The sequence below is a fragment of the Ips typographus genome, linkage group LG16 (assembly GCF_016097725.1).
Source record: "Ips typographus isolate SLU linkage group LG16, UJ_Ityp_2.0, whole genome shotgun sequence".
Taxonomy (NCBI): Eukaryota; Metazoa; Arthropoda; class Insecta; order Coleoptera; family Curculionidae; genus Ips; species Ips typographus.
The window spans coordinates 6,976,844-6,996,173 of NC_138437.1; the positions used below are offsets into that span (position 1 = coordinate 6,976,844).

General features: G+C 33.2%; 1 protein-coding gene across 10 annotated transcripts in view; it reads left to right on the forward strand.

The window, feature by feature from the left end:
• The window catches only part of LOC145738643 (zwei Ig domain protein zig-8-like), a 127,755-nt gene that overhangs the window by 10,045 nt on the left and 98,380 nt on the right, over window positions 1-19,330 (forward strand). For 2 of the 10 annotated variants that reach the window (XM_081993553.1, XM_081993556.1), the window contains exons 1-2: window positions 6,460-6,674; window positions 8,613-8,647. The exons of 4 other annotated variants lie outside the window; for them this stretch is intronic. The gene's annotated coding sequence lies outside the window, so the exon portion shown is untranslated. Of the gene's footprint in view, window positions 1-6,126; window positions 6,374-6,459; window positions 6,675-8,612; window positions 8,648-19,330 lie in introns of those variants that run through there. 4 more of the 10 variants (XM_081993551.1, XM_081993555.1, XM_081993554.1 and 1 more) reach the window with 3 other exon arrangements.

The following is a 19,330-nucleotide window of genomic DNA, read 5'->3' on the forward strand; positions in this document are numbered from 1 at the left end:
TATTCTGGTGATCAAAGGGTTACAGTAAGTGTACTGGACGGGCAACCAGTGTGTAGACACATTCTGAGTGACAAAAACAAATTTTCCTTTATGCCGGATAACTGGAATAACACGCTTAGTAGAAAGTAAAAACATACGCAACATTTGCAAAGTGAATTTACCAAAGAGGAATGGAAAGTTCTTCAGGGTGGTCGGATTTGCTTATTTTAGAAACATGTGTAAATATTCAACATACATACCAAGCCTTGGATATACGAAGGGGAGAATGATCTTCAATCTCACACTCATGCAACACCGAAGCTTATTTATCAAATATGTATACATATGGCTTCTTGATAAAATATCCAAATGCAATAGACAAAAGTTTCAATTTTACCTTTCTGTATATTGCGAAAGCGGAAATTTATTCTAGACCATTTTTAAAAGATGAAATCTGGGCATTCATCTCCGACTCAATTTATAGGTTAAATACCTTCAAAATTCAAGTTCAAAACAGTTCCGTAAGAACTCCCGAATATTTTTAGCTCTAAACTTGTGATCGATTAGAATAATCCATTCTAGCTACATACTTTATTGACGCACAGCATAATGGACTTAAGAAGATCAGTTTTCAACTCCCCTCTGTTACTACTTCCGGACAATGCTCTATTTGTTCGACATGGAATTTAGAATAGACGGCTCCAGGCTGACAACATTGAAAACGAGATAGGAATAATACCTCCTTGCGAATTCGCGTTTCTATTGCTTCTATTCAGTAATAATTCTCACATGCTTCTTCTTATCGTTGCTAGTATGTAAGAAAGTTAAAAAATACTGTTGCCAAATTGATATTTGTCCCAAAATTAAGTATCATATAAGTGAAATATGAAAGTTATCCGGGCTTATCATATAACTAACATTTTTTCATCCAATATACATTCACACTTTTGCATTGTTGTTACACCGGTCATTATCCTTATTATTTGTCAACATTTTTCCAATATTGCCAATTTGATAATTTTCTCAACTTTCACATTGTTGCAACGCTGTCATTTTCTTAATTTAGTTCCACATTTTTGCAATATTGATAAATTGACATTTTTCATAAAATTAATCATAAATGATCAATATTCACATTTCAGTAGCATTGCCAAACTAACCATTTTCCTAATTCAGGTCCACATTTTTTCAATGCTACATAACTGACCATTTCCCTATGTTATGACCAAATTTTTGTAGTTATTGCCAAATTGGCAATTTTCTTAAAATTACCCGTAAATAATAAATATTTTCTTTTTTCATTTCTCCAACGTTGCGAAAATGACCATTCCCTGATTTAGTATCAAAATTATTGAGATGTTGTCAAATTAACATTTTCCTTAAAACGACCCAATCTCTCTTTCTTCTCAAACATTTTCCTGAAAAGTATCCAATACACATAATCACACTTTAGCAATGTTGCCAAACTGATCATTTACCCCATTTACTTACACGTTTCTTGCAATGATGCTAAATTGACATTTTTTCTAAAATTAGTCATAAATGATCAATATTGACATTTCAGTAGCGTTACCAAACTAAGTATTCTCCTAATTTAGTTCCACAATTGTACAATTACGACAAACTCACTATTTTCTTAATTTATGACTAAACTTTTGCAATGTTGTCAAACTGACATTTTTTCTTAAATTATTCATAAGTAATCATTATAAAAATTCACACTTTAGAAACGTTTTTTTTAAGAAAATTTTTACAGTGTTGACATTTTCCAAAAATTACTCATAAATATGAATACAATTTTTTCTACTTTTGAGTTGATTGTCCCCCTAAATAATATTTCAGGGAGTTAACCACCCAATAGGGTATTCGAAACCAATTATCTGACTCAAATGATGTTCCGTCGAAGCTAATTGAAATAAAATTTGAGATGAAACACGTATGTTTACATTGTAATAGAAGAGTTTGTTGGGAAGCCAATTTTAGCAGGAAAATTAGCCTCACGCAACTGTGAAAACTATGCTTTGTTGCTGAACTGTGTTTGATTTTAATGGGGAAAGTTTCTACTTTCTAGTTTTTAGTGTAGATTGGGTTACCGGATGCAGTTGCTTTTTGAATAGCCTTTTCACATTCTCCCCTAATTCAATCCGGGAAATATTTGATTAAAAGTAAATCTGACAAATCCTGAAGTTATTTCGAGCTCTTGTTGCCACCAAACAAGATAGGCGTCGACTTTATTGGATTTTTTTTTCAAGGGCTTTGGGCTCCCCTTAAAAACCGTCTTATAGCTGTCATTCAAAAAATTTGAATAACATTGTCGACAAGTAATTTTTTTGGTCGACTAATGGAACCAAATATTAATTTCAACTGAATTATAATAAGCATCGTAAGAACTTGTTCACCTAACTACTTGGGAAATATCGGTAAGTTTCCTTGGTGATTTAATTATCACCCAAGCTCTGGATCACGAACAAAGCCAAAACTTTGCATACATCTAGCTTACAAAGAAGTCAGTTTCTTGTGTGATCCACAAATAAAGCTCTAACTAGTCTTTCAGAGCCTTCAAGTCTACATAGTAAACATAAAACTTTCCTGGAATGTCTATATTGTCGTTGACTGTTCGATGCTCTTCATAGCTAGTTAACCACGCGCAATTTACCAACGTTTATTTGAAAAGTCCTGATGGATCTTTTACTTTTTCTTTTGTTCTCAAATTGTGTTTTGTTTTAAAGGGATTTAAGCTTAGTAAGTATTAAAGCGCATACTCGTAAACAGGTCAATGCCAATGCGCGGAACTTTAGGTGTGTGTTACGTGACTAAACCAGCACAGTGTAAAAGAAACCTTTCGTGTGGCCGATTAGCTTTTTTCAAATACGTTCAAAGCTCACGCAAGATAACAATCTACGTCAGCACTCGACATATAAACGGAATTATCTTGGTGCAAGGCTTTTATTATTCCGGAATGGGTGAAAAACGACAACCACAATAATTCATTTCTTCGAAAAGTACACACTCTGGAATAAGTTTTCTTATTTCGGGTGACGGGACCAACGTAAACAAGTGACATGGAAAGACAAATAAAGGAGATTAGTTTTTATGTTTTCCAAGTTCAGGTGGCAAATAGCCGGGGAAACTTTTAAGAGTGGGAGAGATATTGAAGTGAGCAACGCGTTTTGACGTGAATTTATTAGAATAAACGTCTGTCAGGGTTGGAAATTCAATGCAAACATTTCTCTGATTTTGTAGGAATGGACGAGAACACTATGTTCACGAAACCCAATTTTTGTGTTTAGACACAAATTCTGTAGGTTGATAGTCTTTTTCTGTTAGACACGGTTTTTAAGATACGCACAAAATTATTTTTCTCAAAAAAGGATACAAATCTGTAAAAAAGCTTTAAAGGTACAAAACTTTTCAGAGATGCAATTATTTTTTTTTTGAGCTCAAGTTTTAGACGTTTTTTGAAAACTTTCAAAATTGTTTTGAACTACTTAAGGAGTATTTGGAAGGTTTTTGGCACAGTTTGACAGTTTTAAGAGCATATTGAAGGTTCTGGAATGCTTTAGAGGCATTTGGAAATTTTTAAACAGTCCTAGAATTTTTTGGAAGCTTCTAGACTGTTTTGATATCTTTTGGGAGCTTCTAGACTAGTTGAAGAGCGTTTGCAATCTTTTAGACTGTTCTAAAAGCTTTTGGATTGTTTTGTACTTTAAGAGCATTTGAAAAGTTTCTGGAGAGTTTAAAAAGCCTTGAAGATTTTGGACTGCTTTTAAAGCATTTGAAAACTTATGGACGGTTTTACAAACTTATGGAAGTTTTTAAACTGCTTTAGAAACCTACGGAAGCTTTTAGATTGCCTTGAAATTTTTTGAGAGCTTAGTTGAAGATCATTTGGAAGTCTTTAGAGCGTTCTTAAACTTTTGGAAGCTTCTAGACTGTTTTGATATCTTTTAGGAGCTTCTAGACTAGTTGAAGAGCGTTTGCAATCTTTTAGACTGTTCTAAAAGCTTTTGGATTGTTTTGAAAGGCTTCCGACTGTTGTCGTTTCTTTTTAGACTACTTTAAGAGCATTTGAAAAGTTTCTGGAGAGTTTAAAAAGCCTTGAAGATTTTGGACTGCTTTTAAAGCATTTGAAAACTTATGGACGGTTTTACAAACTTATGGAAGTTTTTAAACTGCTTTAGAAACCTACGGAAGCTTTTAGATTGCCTTGAAATTTTTTGAGAGCGTAGTTGAAGATCATTTGGAAGTCTTTAGAGCGTTCTAAAACTTTTGGAGGCTTCTAGACTGTTTTGATATCTTTTGGGAGGTTCCAGACTAGTTGAAGAGCGTTTGCAATCTTTTAGACTGTTCTAAAATCTTTTGGATTGTTTTGGAAGGCTTCCGACAGTTGTCGTTTTTGTTTTAGACTACTTTAAGAGCATTTGAAAAGTTTCTGGAGAGTTTAAAAAGCCTTGAAGATTTTGGACTGACTGCTTTTAAAGCATTTGAAAACTTATGGACGGTTCTACAAACTTATGGAAGTTTTTAAACTGCTTTAGAAACCTACGGAAGCTTTTAGATTGCCTTGAAATTTTTTGAGAGCGTAGTTGAAGATCATTTGGAAGTCTTTAGAGCGTTCTAAAACTTTTGGAAGCTTCTAGACTGTTTTGATATCTTTTAGGAGCTTCTAGACTAGTTGAAGAGCGTTTGCAATCTTTTAGACTGTTCTAAAAGCTTTTGGATTGTTTTGAAAGGGTTCCGACTGTTGTTGTTTCTTTTTAGACTACTTTAAGAGCATTTGAAAAGTTTCTGGAGAGTTAAAAGAGCCTTGAAGATTTTGGACTGCTTTTAAAGCATTTGAAAACTTATGGACGGTTCTACAAACTTATGAAAGTTTTTAAACTGCTTTAGAAACCTACGGAAGCTTTTAGATTGCCTTGAAATTTTTTGAGAGCTTAGTTGAAGATCATTTGGAAGTCTTTAGAGCGTTCTAAAACTTTTGGAAGCTTCTAGACTGTTTTGATATCTTTTAGGAGCTTCTAGACTAGTTGAAGAGCGTTTGAAATCTTTTAGACTGTTCTAAAAGCTTTTGGATTGTTTTGAAAGGCTTCCGACTGTTGTCGTTTCTTTTTAGACTACTTTAAGAGCATTTGAAAGGTTTCTGGAGAGTTTAAAAAGTATTCAAGGTTTCAGACTGCTTTTAAAGCATTTGAAAACTTATGCACTGTTCTACAAACTTATGGAAGTTTTTAAACTGCTTTAGAAACCTACGGAAGCTTTTAGATTGCCTTGAAATTTTTTGAGAGCGTAGTTGAAGATCATTTGGAAGTCTTTAGAGCGTTCTAAAACTTTTGGAAGCTTCTAGACTGTTTTGGAAGGTTTTCGACTGCTTGAGAAGCATTTTGGAGTTTCTGTAGTGTTTTAAAACCTTTTTAGACTACTTTAATTTCGCCCTTTTTGAAAATTCTCCAACTTGTTTGTTTATCAAAATATCGAAGTGAAACGATGAGATTCTAGTGGCGTGCTTAGTTTTTTTGCTACTGCCTTACGTTTTCTAAATAATTGACATAACTTTCTAGCTCAAAAAACAAACACCCTATATATTATAAAACGGACAATTAAATGATTTATTTAACGTGTTAAAATGTATTTTCTGTAAAATTGATCACCTGAATCCAGATTGTCTTTCTTCCACGTGCAATTAATGAGTTAACTGATAGCAATAAAAGCCAAGACCTGTATCAAAATGTCTTCAATCATGTGCTTTGAAATTACATACAGGGTCACTCCAAAGTTAGAGACAGATAGTCGTTTCAACTTCATGGATTACTACAGTAAAATTTTAAAAAAGGTGGTTCAAACCATTGCAATCAATACTTTTAATTTACAATTGGAATTGCAGCCCATTTGAATTGTTCGATTATATTAAGTGGGTTTGTCACTGCCGTGCATCGTTTGATACAAATGTTGCCAGTGGCTGATACTAATTTTAAGTACCCAGAGGTATTTTAAAATATTGGCTAATAATAACTGTAGGAGCGGTCCCGTCTCTAAAGATATGACAGATGACTGAGTTATATATTTTTAGTCCGGATAAGATTGTTGATGAGTTCAGCTTAATAATGTATACATTGCATGATTTCGTGCACATGAGAAAACACTCAACGCGCGAACTGTTTACTGAGAGGAGGAGGAGCTGTCGATAAGTTATTGTGGAATTTATTTCACTTTACTGAAATGCATTTTTCTTGTTAAACTCAAGTCATTCAAAGCGGAACTTTCTTTATATGAAGCGTAAAACCCAATGCAATCTCATTTATTTCGTTGGGATTGCTTGTTCTAATCTCACATTGAAATCGACTTGAAAGTTATATTGAGTGTTAGTGTCTACTTCTTTGAAGCCTCAATTGAAATCGTAAGCAAAATATCTCAAATAATGTTGTGAATTGCCAATCATATATTATATCGACATAGTTTTTACAATAACAGTGCCAGATTTGTTTTTGTTAGATTATAAAATGAGTTATATAACGTGTTTCTGTGATAACAACTGAACTTCAAATCCTGACACAAAGCAATTTTGTTCCAAATTTTTAATAACTGTATTCAGTTCGTATATGGTTGGTAGAGATAATTCGAGAATGGAAGTTACCAAATGTAAATGGGCATTTAGTGCTGATGGCCTAATTTAAAAACAAACTATTAATGGAGCGTCTGTAAGTGATTGATTGTGTTATTGTGTTTCGTGTAAACAAAGCTGTTTGTGTACGTTGCGCTATTCTAAAATGGTGAACGTAATTTCGAACTCGGCATTGTTTTAGTGTCTTCACTTAATGACTGCCAGAAAAATACGGAAAGTTAAATTGCAGCGGAGAACAAAAATATTGTCGAACGGGTTCAATTTTAAATTAATTACAACTCTCTCGGACCAGCATTTTTCTGCAATGGAATATAATTTTGCGCATTCAAACTCAGCGAATCGTATATCACTTTCAAACTTGCCGTGAATCAGAAAGAACTAATACACAATAAAAACATTTAGGTTAATGTCTCTAATAAAGCAGGCTGAAATGCCTTTTCATCGAGTCAAATAAAGCTAATTTACAAACACAATAAGAGTGAGATATCTTTTGGTGGTTTCCGATTAAGTAAATAATTACGTTTGGATAAAAGAGTATTTATTTAGAGATTTCATCTTTAAAACATGTGTGGAATATTGCTTGTGCTATAATTATATTTCATTAAGTAATTTCGATAAACCCATATTTCCTTTCATGGAAAAGATCAATAAGGCAGAGTTACCACTCCCACTAGCAAAAAAACTTTATTGAAAATTTTATTGTTGAAGTTGCCAGGCTTAATAAACAATGATCTATTCTTATCACGTTTTCAGTCTACTAAAAATTAATTGTGGAAGGTAGAGAAAACGTGAAAGGAAAAGTCTCCTAATTTAAATTTTCCAGACTTTATGCGCTGGACTTCTTTCCGGTAATATTTGCGATTGTTTAACGGTTTTCTCATTTGTTTGTTCCACTCATAATTGGTATCTTCATTATAGCCTTTATTTAAGGAAGACCTGTTGCCCTGGGTTACTGTTAAACCTCTTTTATGAAAATTAGTTATTAAAAACCTAAATGAGTTGCTTTAATTAATAAGAAAAAATGTACATTTTGATCTTGGAGGCCTGGCACAGTAATGATATTCTTTCAAGTTTTACATAAGAAAATGAGGGAATATAAATTTGGACATGGCGCCTGAATAAGCGGTAAAAATCCTCAACGAAGGCTTTTTAAGCCTAGAAGGATAAAGAAATACATAAGACTTCAGGAGCTGATTTAAAGTCAACTTTCTTTAGTCCTGTTTTTATATTAAGAAAAAACAAATTGAATCTGGAGTTGGATATTTTTAACAACTTAAATATTTAAAAGGCAGATAGTTTCGTAAACAATCTATTTTTGAAATTTGATTTAATTACTGCTATTACTACAAACTTTAGAGTGTTTATTATTTTTATATGACACACGAGTGTAGCAAAGCAGGAAATAATTAACACCATTACACGTGTTTGTACTTGTTAGGTTATTCAATCTAATAACCGGTATTGACATTTGCTACAAATAATTTCTAAATATAAAAACACCCCATAGGATAAGTATAGAAAGAATAACAAACAAATAGCAGTTAGTGAGGACAGTTTTAATGATGGCGTTGTTCGAGAAACTAATTGAGCATTCAAATTGTTCTGATAACCCATATTTACTTTATGCGTCTGAAGGGAGTTCTGAAGGAAGAAAAGCTGTTATTTTAGGATAGGAAATTTCGAGATAATTACCTCTATTAAGCGCCATTATCTTACACGGAATAATGTTACGAAGTTAGAGATCAAGTAACCTCATTTTAAGACAACAAGCTTTATGTAAGTGGAGACAGGGCGTGAAGTGTTAATTTTAAGACGTATGTTTTGAGGTTTGTTTCTAATTGGTAAAAATGTTTAAGGCGGCGAGTTTAAATGGAAAACTTAGGAAATCCTCGGAGTTTGGAAGTGAAAGCTTACTGGGAATAATTAATTGTAAACAGCTTTATTTAGCTAGAGCTGTGAAATTAAAAACAACTAGAATTTTTCTGACACTACATTACTTTGTTTTTTGTTCCAGGTAAGCTATTTTGATTGCCGTGCAGTTCCATAATGGTAAGTAGACCTTTCACTTCATAGGGGTCAGGAATAAATCCAAGTTAAAACGTTTCTTGGAGGTCTTATAATTTAAGGGCTCACGTTGAAAAACGAAGATTTATCGCCCGTTCTTTTATTCGCCTGCTGATGGTTAATTTTTAACTAATTGTTGAATAATTTATAAAAATAGCAGTCCAGAGTTTGTTTGCCAACCCCTAGTTTGTTAAAATTTTAGTAGCGAATAATTAGGTTATTCATCTTCTTTCCACTTTCCTTCTGCACTAGCCGCAAGCAAAGGGATTACCGATGCAGCATAAAAAGCTCACGAAACTACCAGCTATTTAAAATATCGTCTAAATCATTTTACTTGGAGAAATGTAAAGTTTTTAATTAACACTGACGACCTTGCGCAAGGCTTAAGACTTAAATTTCACGTTAATGGAACTCAGCATTTTACAGAACTTTTTTGTTTAAGTTGTTTTTAATTCTTGTTATTTACAGTTAAAAAATTCTTAGATTTTTAACATGAAAGTGTGGAGAGTCTAGAGTAATAATCTCACTTTTGTTTTTTCTGTAAGGGCTAAATAATGTGAACTACTATATAAATTTAGGGAATATACAGGGGGAGTTTTTTCTTCCTAGCAGGGTATAAAGTTGGTTGAATAAGGAAAAAACTGCAGTTTTAGAAAATCAATTCAAAACCGTTTTTCTTTTTTTGAAAAAGTACGGCGGCCTGGAAAAAGTCTGTCTCATTTTGTCTGTCATTTCTTGAAACTACGTGAAATTTCCTTTAAAACGAGGTGCAAGTCAATATTTTGATAGAAAAGTCAAAATGGCGGCCTGGAAAGCCATTTTGTCTGTCATTTCTTGAAACTACGTGAAATTTTCTTTAAAATGAGATGCAAGTCAATATTTTGAGAGAAAATTCAAAATGGCGGCCTGGAAAGCCATTTTGTCTGTCATTTCTTGAAACTACGTGAAACTTCCTTTAAAATGAGGTGCAAGTCAATATTTTGACAGCAAATTCAAAATCAAGGCCTGAAACGCCATTTTGTCTGTCATTTCTAGAAACTACGTGAAATTTCCTTCAGAATGAGGTGCAAGTCAATATTTTGACAAACAATTCAAAATGGCGGCCTGGAACCGTCAAAAATACAACTTTTTTATTTGTCAATTTACAGTTGACGTCTCGGTGTCAGTTTATGTTAAAATTGCCCGGAAAAGACGCTGGTGCAGTCGGTTTCTTGATATCTCAAAAACTAACAGAGTTAGACCTAAACTTTAACATTTTAACCATTTCTTTGCCAGGAACTCGGCCGGATTAAGAGATACATGAAATCTGACTAAAAAATATTTACAATATAATGTGATATTATGGTAAAGAAAATTTGACGCCCTCTAGCGTCCAAACGGAGTTATCAATCAATTGCATAAATATGCATTAAAATCCTTTTTTTATTTTATTTGTTTATACTGAAAATAGTAGATACAACAATAATTAAAATATATCCATTAATTAATTAACAAAACGTGAATAGCTGGATTTGTTTAAATCCGCATTTATTAATCATAGCATTAATTCCTGGTTTACAATGCAAACGCAAATTTTAAAATTTGTAACATTGCGGTAAATACGTATAACGATATTTGTTTCATTAATATTCTCCTGGTGTGGGAGAAGGGGATTATAAAAAGCAAATTTTAGGTTGAAAACCTAAAACCCTAGGGTATCCAATCTGCTTTTTTAATCAAGTTATTCCGTGGTTTCAGTAATTAAAATGTATACATTGAGTGGCAGCAGACATAATTTAAGCATTAAACAATTTAGTAAAAATTTTTGGATGGAGTAATTAAAGAATAATTTTATCTTTGGCGAGGTTAACAAAAGAGTTACCTTGAGTTCTTTTAACTTCCGAAAAGGGTGGCTTTAAATATAATAATAAGCAAACAGTGAGCTCAACTGAAAATCTCTCACCAACAACCGCACCAATCTCTGGCAAACTTAATTACCATTAAGGATTAATGAATGTTTCAATAAATATTAACTACTTGTGGGACTGCCTTGTTGTACCTATCCTAGATAATGAGTTAGAGCAGGTAGGAAGAGCTAAATTTGAACACGACTAACACGAGGGTGTGTAGAAGCCCCCTTAAGACTCTGTATACCCTGTAAATATGATTATGTAAGTGTAAGGACAAACTTTGGGACTAAATAGGGTCGGGATGACGTCGGTGACCGCTAATTGAGTGTAAATATTAATCAATAATTTTCATTAATTGTATCAAAATTGAGGCTATAGTGACTGGTTTATTATTTAGCACGCACTACTGTAAAAACCTGTTGCTCCGATCGATACGTACGTATATTTCCATCTTTTTATTAAACCACTTTTCTTTATAATAATGGGGTGCATTAAGAGTTCAAGATACTTGATTAACCTCTAGCGAATCCATATTTTAGTACGTGTAAAATTGCCTCTGCAGTGTATTTCCTATGTAAACCGCTTTGCGCCCCTTAATCTAAACACTTGGGTAAATTTATTCCTTATCACGCCCCTGAAAATTTTCCTTTAGGTATTAAAATATTTTTTGACAGAAAAACACGTCGCGTTCACTTCAAAGCCCTCTGTTGTCCTAGTTTTCCTCAATAACCACAAGAGACCGCCTTTGCCATATTTTCTTTCTATGTATTCGGTGTTAATGCCGCATAGTTTGTTTAACGCTTTACGGATTTACCTAAAAGATAAATTACTATCGACAAAACGACTTCGATAAACACGGGATTAAGTTTTATACACGATTCATTACCTTAATTAACAGCCAGAAAGTGGGAGTATCAGATGTGCACATACACTTAGTGCTACTTTCAAAAGACAAACAATGCTTAGGCGTGAACTGTTTCATTTGTACGCAAGCAATTAATCTGCTTTAGAATTATCACACTTCAAGACGACAGAATAAAATTCAGCTTTAGGAAATCGGACTAATATACGAAATTCGAGGACGTCCTTTCATCCTGCTGACTGTGACAAAATGTTCAGGACGATTTTTTTCCTTTTTTTTTTGCTGTCGCGACGATTATTATCTGAATATATACAGCCACACGTATTTTGCTGCCAAAATCATTACTTGTCTGATATTTTAGTTAAATTTTATACATGAAGTTGTATATTTTCATGTGGAACGATTAAAATCATGGTCACGTGACCATAGAAAATCTTCAGCCATCCCACTGGTTATGGTAACCAATTATCTTCTCTTAAGATAAATTAAACTTCTTACTTCCAAAATTAATGGATACTGAATAATTTTTGTATCATTTACCCGCTTGATGGCACCACATAACACCAAGACTGTCATTTGTCACCAGACAGTAATGTGAAATCGTTAAAATCGTTTGGGAAAGTAACCCGAAGGTAAAATGGTAGTTAGTTGTATTTGTCGTTGCTATAGTAGCTATAAGTTAAATCGTGTTTGTAATTTTGATTAAAGTAAAGACTAAATTACTGTCCAAAAATAGTATTTATTTTCCGGCCACTTATATCTACCGTTAATAATAAAGATAAATAAGCTATCATAACTGGACATTTTAGGGGCCCATAATGATGAATGTATAAGTAGTAAAATTGTTTCGTTGCTATCCAGAAAAAGTTTAGTCACTTCCTGTTTGTTTGACCGTAATGTAAACAGTTGTAACTTATTTGACACACTTTTTTACTTATGTACATATAAGAATACATACATTTTTAAATACCGTGGCGATAACTCGTTGGACCCTAATTCTGAGTACTTTAGAGAAAAAATAAAGCAGTTTCAAAAACAACATTGTGAAACAGATTAGGCGAAATTGCATGCGCTGGCATAGTTAAAGCCACTGGTCATATGTTTAACAAACCGTATAATTAAAAGTGAGAGCACTGATAAATCATATAAAATAACAGTGAAAACCCCAGTAATAAAGGAAAAGGTAAACTGGATTTATCTCAGCAAATTGTCTAAATTAAGTAGTCTGATTCTGGTCTCGCTCTTGAGAAATTAACCAAATGTTGGTTAACATGGGAATTTTACTGAGTTTCAACCTTATTAAAAACCACCCAGTTACAGTAAAAATTAACTGTAAATTATTAACAAATGTGTTTTGAAATAACAAATTAGTGAACAAAACAAAAATGTGGTGACAAAAAAGATACTGAAATTTGTCTGACCAAATTGGTCCTCGTCTCGTTCCTCCGAAATTGGCTTAGTATAGGTCAACATAGAGGTTTTAGGAAATTTTAGCTTTTGCAGGTTAAAAGGTTCACAAACATTTGGCAGCAAAGAAGATAAACGTTTATACTTATTGGAGATCCATTATCGGTTTTAGTCCGGTTGTGAGTGAATGCGTCTAAATACCCTCCAAACCAAAAAATTGTTAAAATAAAAGGTTTTATATGGTGTAAACGGTTGATAGTTATGAATACCGTTAAATCATATAAAAGCAGGAAATTGAATTAACTGGTAATATATATCCTTGATTAAAAAAACCAGACTGAATTTCTTGAGGATTATGGAGCTGTTTTCCTTCTCAATTTCAAGAATAATGTTCGGCAAATTGACTTTCTTTTCCAGTTATTTTAGCTTTAAAAATATTCGTGGAAATCTGGGACCCGTCTCCCTTGTTTCTTCCAGCGTGAATTTTAGGGGTCAGCGGACAGACCTGGCAAGTCAGTTTTCATGCGGAATTAACTTATATTTATTAAGACAAAGGACTACATTTTTTTGTCATGTAGGTGATGGGATTGGGAGAAAAAATGAGAATTGTCGGGAACTCTTTTTAGTTTCATGTTTGGTACCATTAATCTTGTATCGTCTTGTTTTTGCTCTGACACTAACAAGTTATTTTTCATCGAAAAAGTTATCAGGATATCAAGGAATTTCTTTCTGGTCGTCGACATATACTTTTACTCGATTTTCTGGCAATATTTGCACGTTTAACGAAATTGAGCTTTTGACACGTTAAGCTGACGTTAACTAAAAAAAGTACTAAGATTCAATATCTCGGTAACGTGAGGAGCTAGAAAGGCGAGTTTTGGCTAATTTTGTTGAGAAATCTATAAGAGTTCAAATAAAAAATTTACAACTTTTCAAAAATACAAAAAATGACATTTCACATCAAAGTGCATTTTTGGCAAATTTTTTATTTTGCTCCATAAGGGTTCCAATGCACAGCAAAGGGCATATTTATAACTAAAAACCTTAAATTAGCTGAAATAAACACAAAAACAGCATTTTAAAATGGATTTTCTTTCTACAACCGCTTACGTATAATACCTTAAGCAGCTATTTAGACGCATATGTTAGAGATTAGCCTTTGAAGTATTAAAGTTAATCAGCTTTCTGTCGGCTTTAAAATTCCAACTAGCTGCATTTCGCTCATTGGGTTACATCCAAAATCAAAACTGTAGCCCCCACAAAAATTAATTTATCTTGAAATTAAAAGGGGTGACTTGCCAGAATATCTTCTTAAGTTTTTGGAATTATGCCAAGGCAAATTCATTTTAATGTAAAAACTCCCAAGTGGATTTCTGCGATATAATTTACACTTTCCTAGGTTATGGAACTTTTAGTAATAATTACAGATGAGGAAACTCCCTACATTTTTTTAAGCCCGCTAGGTATCAAAAAAAGTCAAAGTTAAGTTATGCAAATTAACATAAATCATTTCGTTCTCCCCAAAGTAATTCGTTTTATCCTCATAAGAGCTCCGCGATGTAAAAAATTATCTGTACCCCGCCTAAAAGACCCGAGTTTAATTATAAATTCAAATATCTTTTCAAGCAGTGCGTTTTAAAATAACTGCCTTTAATTTTACGTAATTATGCGGTTTTTGGCTTACGCAAAAATTGAGCAAATCCAATTGAGCAAGCGAAGCCTGGAAAAAGTGGCCTCTAGGTTCTTCAGCGGACTTAAAAGAGGCATTTTTTAAATTAATAGCATGTTTAAATCCTAAACCGTAGTGAAAGCAATAACGCACTTTCGGCTCAAATCAATTATTTAAGGAGACAGCGAAAGGGCTTTGATCTCTCTGGAATTATTTATCATTTGGTGCTGATTCGCCGGAGATTAAATAAGGGTGGAATGCTTAGCATTAATCACTTTGTCAAATGCGGAATTGCGTACTTTGTACCATTTACCTTGTAACTCTATTCCTATTTAGCTTGAGGCCACGCATAACCCAACATACTGGTGCTTTCAACATATTCAGTTCCATAGAACCATACAAATCAGTGTTCTAACTAATCTGACGTTTAATCTCAGCTTGCAGCGTTAAAGATTTTCTATCACTTTGATTTAGTGTGCAAAACTTAGAGTATGAACTTGGTAAACATTTTTCCACATAAAATGTAGCCAGCCTCGCCAATGTATTTTCCTAAACTTGGGCATGTACGGGATAACTTTTACACTTTAAATAGATTTCCCTCACTGCCCTGAAACTTTCTTTGTTACTGCTTTGACTTCATCTAACCCATTAAATTGATTACCATCCAAAATAACTTGTAAATAATACGTCAGGCTTGGAATTGGAATTTTAAAATTGAAATGTGGCATATTAAGACAGCTGCATTTTCTATCCTAACAGATAAGAAAGAACTAAATTTCAATTCCGTCAGAGCGGGCTTACTAATACCCTCAAGCGTGAACCAAATTTCAATTCTGAAGGACCTTTTGTAAAATACGATTACAGGAGATTGTCCAATTATGCTTTTTACTGATCAAAAGTTGTCAAGTTTTTAAGATTTGATTTGTAATTAATAAAATACTGGACAATTTTATTGGGTTTACAAAGTTGTAATAACCTACATTACTTAATTAAAAATATAAGCTAACTAATGTAAAACCTGAGAAAAGAAATGTCTTTACTATTTATTAAAAAAAGTGTAAACTTAAGCAAATCATTCTTATCTTATAAGCAGGATTATTCCAGGCCGTCTTACGGAAGCTTGAGAAAATATTGAGTGAAAATTGCCCTTAGAAGCTGAATAATAATCCGCATACATGCTTAATCTCTCGATCAGTTACTTATGCTTGGTTGGTGTTTCAGAAAATTGCCTCAACTTTGGCATAAACTAAGTAGAATATTCTTCCTATAAGTTGAGCTGTGACAAACTGTTTTCGAGGATGATTTGCAAAAACTCCACGAAAATGCTATAATAAATAAAGCATTTTAGTCAGCAAATCCGGTGCTCGTAATCTCTATCGCACGCACGTATTTATGGTAACTTCGCAATTTACATATGAATAACTAAAATAGGATCGACACAAAAGGCTGTATAAACTAGAACTCTCTGGTTTCTAGGATTGGCCCTACGCCCTGGATTGGACAATGCTTTAGGACCCACGATACGCCAAACCTGCCTACGTTGTTGTATAGGGAATGATCTCTTTACTTTATAAAATTCAGATCTATATGGCTTCAATTTATTAACTCTTGTTGAAATTCAATTCCGTATAGTTTTTTAAGCTCAAATAAAATTGAATTGAAGAGATCGCATATAACGACGTATATGAAGTAGAGTTGGCTACAGATAGTGGAAGGATCACAGATAATAATGAAATGGCCTTATATTGTGGAATACGAAAAGGATTTTCCGATAATTCTCTTTTTTAATTAAACGATATTCTGCAATTGTGCCGAAATAAAACAGGGAAAAATTGTGAGTCTGCGATAAATTAGACCTTGTTTAAATTTCATTTTTTTTTTCACTAAAGTCGACTGGTTATCCAGGAATAAAGTTTTGTTCGTTTCGAAACAGCAGAAACACGTTTATTCCAGGGATCCAGTCCATTATGAAAAATGAGTTTACACATTATCCACATTGTCATATGGACGTGCTTTTTTTATTATGTCGTTTTTGAGAGGATAAAAAATATTTGCTAATATATTAATTATTTACAATTAACATTACCAATTAGAGTGAATGTATTCCCACTAGGCATTGAAATTGCAATGTTTCAAAAACTTTTATTAATTTGCACAAACTCTAATTAGAAATTGCTAATTAATAAATAATGTATTACTTTAAATTAAATCCGACAAATATGCAACAAAATTGGTCCAGAATTATTATGGTATGGGGGATAGTTAAAAACGCTAAATAATGGCCTTTTATGGTTGCATTTTGTTTTGAATTTTACTTTGGAACGAACAATAGTTTTGTATAATGTTCCATATTTAGATGGCACCCTAATCGCTGGCCTCTGCTACGCTGAATCACGCGTTGTTTAGCCATTGTCCCATATGGCCCATATAACAGCCCTGACATTCCCAAGCATGACATTTCATATATCACATTATTATACTGCAAAGGGGTTTTTGCCCGACTTTCCAGAAAAAGCCGGCTTTTTAATATCGCGGCTTTATTTTCCAGGAATTAAAGCAAAACAGATTCCTTTGTAGAACCATTAGAGTCATATCGACCATTAACATTAAAGCGATACGTGTTACACCAAAAGCACAATTATTTGCATTCTGACCATTTAATTCAGATATCGTCTATGGTATATTTGCCCAAGTTAGCCGTAATTGCTATCCTCATAAATTAACATGATTGGCACTACGGAATTGGTAAATAATGTTAGTCTATCAATGTGACCGTATAAATCCCTAATTTATATCGGATGTCGAGCCTCCATTTTCCTTTATGCAGGCTCCAGTTGTTACATTACAATGTTTTTCTTAGGTTAATCCCAAATTTGGACGTTATACCCCCCTCGAATTTCCATGAGCCTTCAACAAACCATCGGTCTCCATTGTTTTAACTTCTGTTTATCCACTATAATAGAGACCCTTTCAGATGATGACTATGTCATATCAGCAGCTGATTACGCTCCAAATAATAATTCAGATAGAAGCCATTTTCCTGGCTGCCTAAGGGGTCTGAAATGACTATCTAATGATCGAATGTTAATTGAAAATGCAAATGCCCTATTTCCAGTGATTGACTCTGATGTTGTTGACTAACTGCGTTTAGTACGCCTTAGAAATGTTTACAATATTGTATTTCCAACCTTCAAACTCTATGAATTTCTGGTTTCAAAATTGACTGTTCCGAAAAGGGCTGTTTATTATTATGGTCCCATATAAAGTGCGTTCGTTTCATGTTCCTGCTATACTGGTTGTATACGTACTTGTGGAAAGAGAGGGACTTTTAGTTATTTCACCCGTATTGTCACAGTATGACTTCTTAACATTAATATTTCTCTACTTCCTAAAACCTAGTTCATTACAGTCATTAAACAGAACAGTACGCTCTATGTTATGTTGTCTTGTGTATGTGGAAGTTTAATTCTATATGTTTTCTAAGTTACACTTTTAATTAAAACCGGGACACCCCATTAAGATTACTCGAATATGTTTCCAGACAGTACGTCCTTGAAAGTTGCATACTTTGCACTAACTTTCCAAATTGAAGTACGTATGAATGTGCATTTAAGCAGCACTCTACTTGAACTGATATCAGCACGGCTTGTCTAAATAGTTTTGAATTGTAAATTCACCCTCCGTCGATTTGATAACAGCTTATGGCAAAAAAGTCGAACATAATACTTAAATCACCTCTTACCTGGGTTGTTTTAATGATTAATAACAAGCTCTTAAAAGTCTCAAGTTTCCTTATCAAGACTAAGGAAATTCCAAACAGTTCGAAAGGAACAAGCATCCACTTAAAAACAGTAATAATGTTTCTAAGGTGCAATTTCTCTCTTTAATTTATACTCCCCAGGAAGATGTTTTCCCCATCTAATTAAGTACATTTGTTAAAATCTTTAATTGCGCTTGTACTTTAATAAGTATACTTATCCGGACAATAAATGTCTGTTTTGGAGTTAGTTTTATTACAAATTCATCAAAAATAAAACGACGTAAAAGGGAAAAAGCTTTGCGAATACGACAGGAAGAAAATCATGAAATACTATATAGCCCCGAAAAGAGGTGTCCTAAACTCCTTTTAAAACGTTATTGAAGGATATGATAGTAGGGGTAAAATAAAAAAATATTGGTATCTAGCCTTAGAGGGAAAAAACGCCATTAAAGTAGAACCAAAGTAAGGTTTATGCAATTTTTCTTATGTTTCAGGAAGCTTTGATGAAGTTATAACGACTTTCTGATGGCGTTTTCTATAAAAGAAGAGCTTTTGTTTACCAAATATGTTTTTGACTGCCTCGAGCTTGCAACCGTATTTGTTGCATGTTTGAAGTATAGTTGTGTGAGGCTGTTTTAACAAAAAAAAACAAATTTTTAATTAAGTCTTCATTAAAAAACGTCCGCCATTACCATTTAAATCAGAAAACTTTTTCGTTTGGCCCCGATACGAAACTTCAATTACAAAAAAAAATTGATTTGAAGGAATATTGTTGCCGTTATGAGTTAAATGTCGGAATTTCCATTTTCCAGATTCGGCTCTGCCATTCTGTGATAATTAAACCGAAGACTAAATCACATTTGTCCTTTTATGAAGTCGTTATTAATATTTCAGATAACAATTGTTCTTGATAAATTAAATTTTCAGATTAGTCATCCTTGATTTATTATTCAGATAATTATACTTTTAGATTATACTTAGTGAGTGCAAAATTAATTGATCATTCCGTTTCATTAAGACATCGAAATGAATAATTTTAACGAATTCATCAAAAGGGACTGAGAAATAGATTTTCATTCTT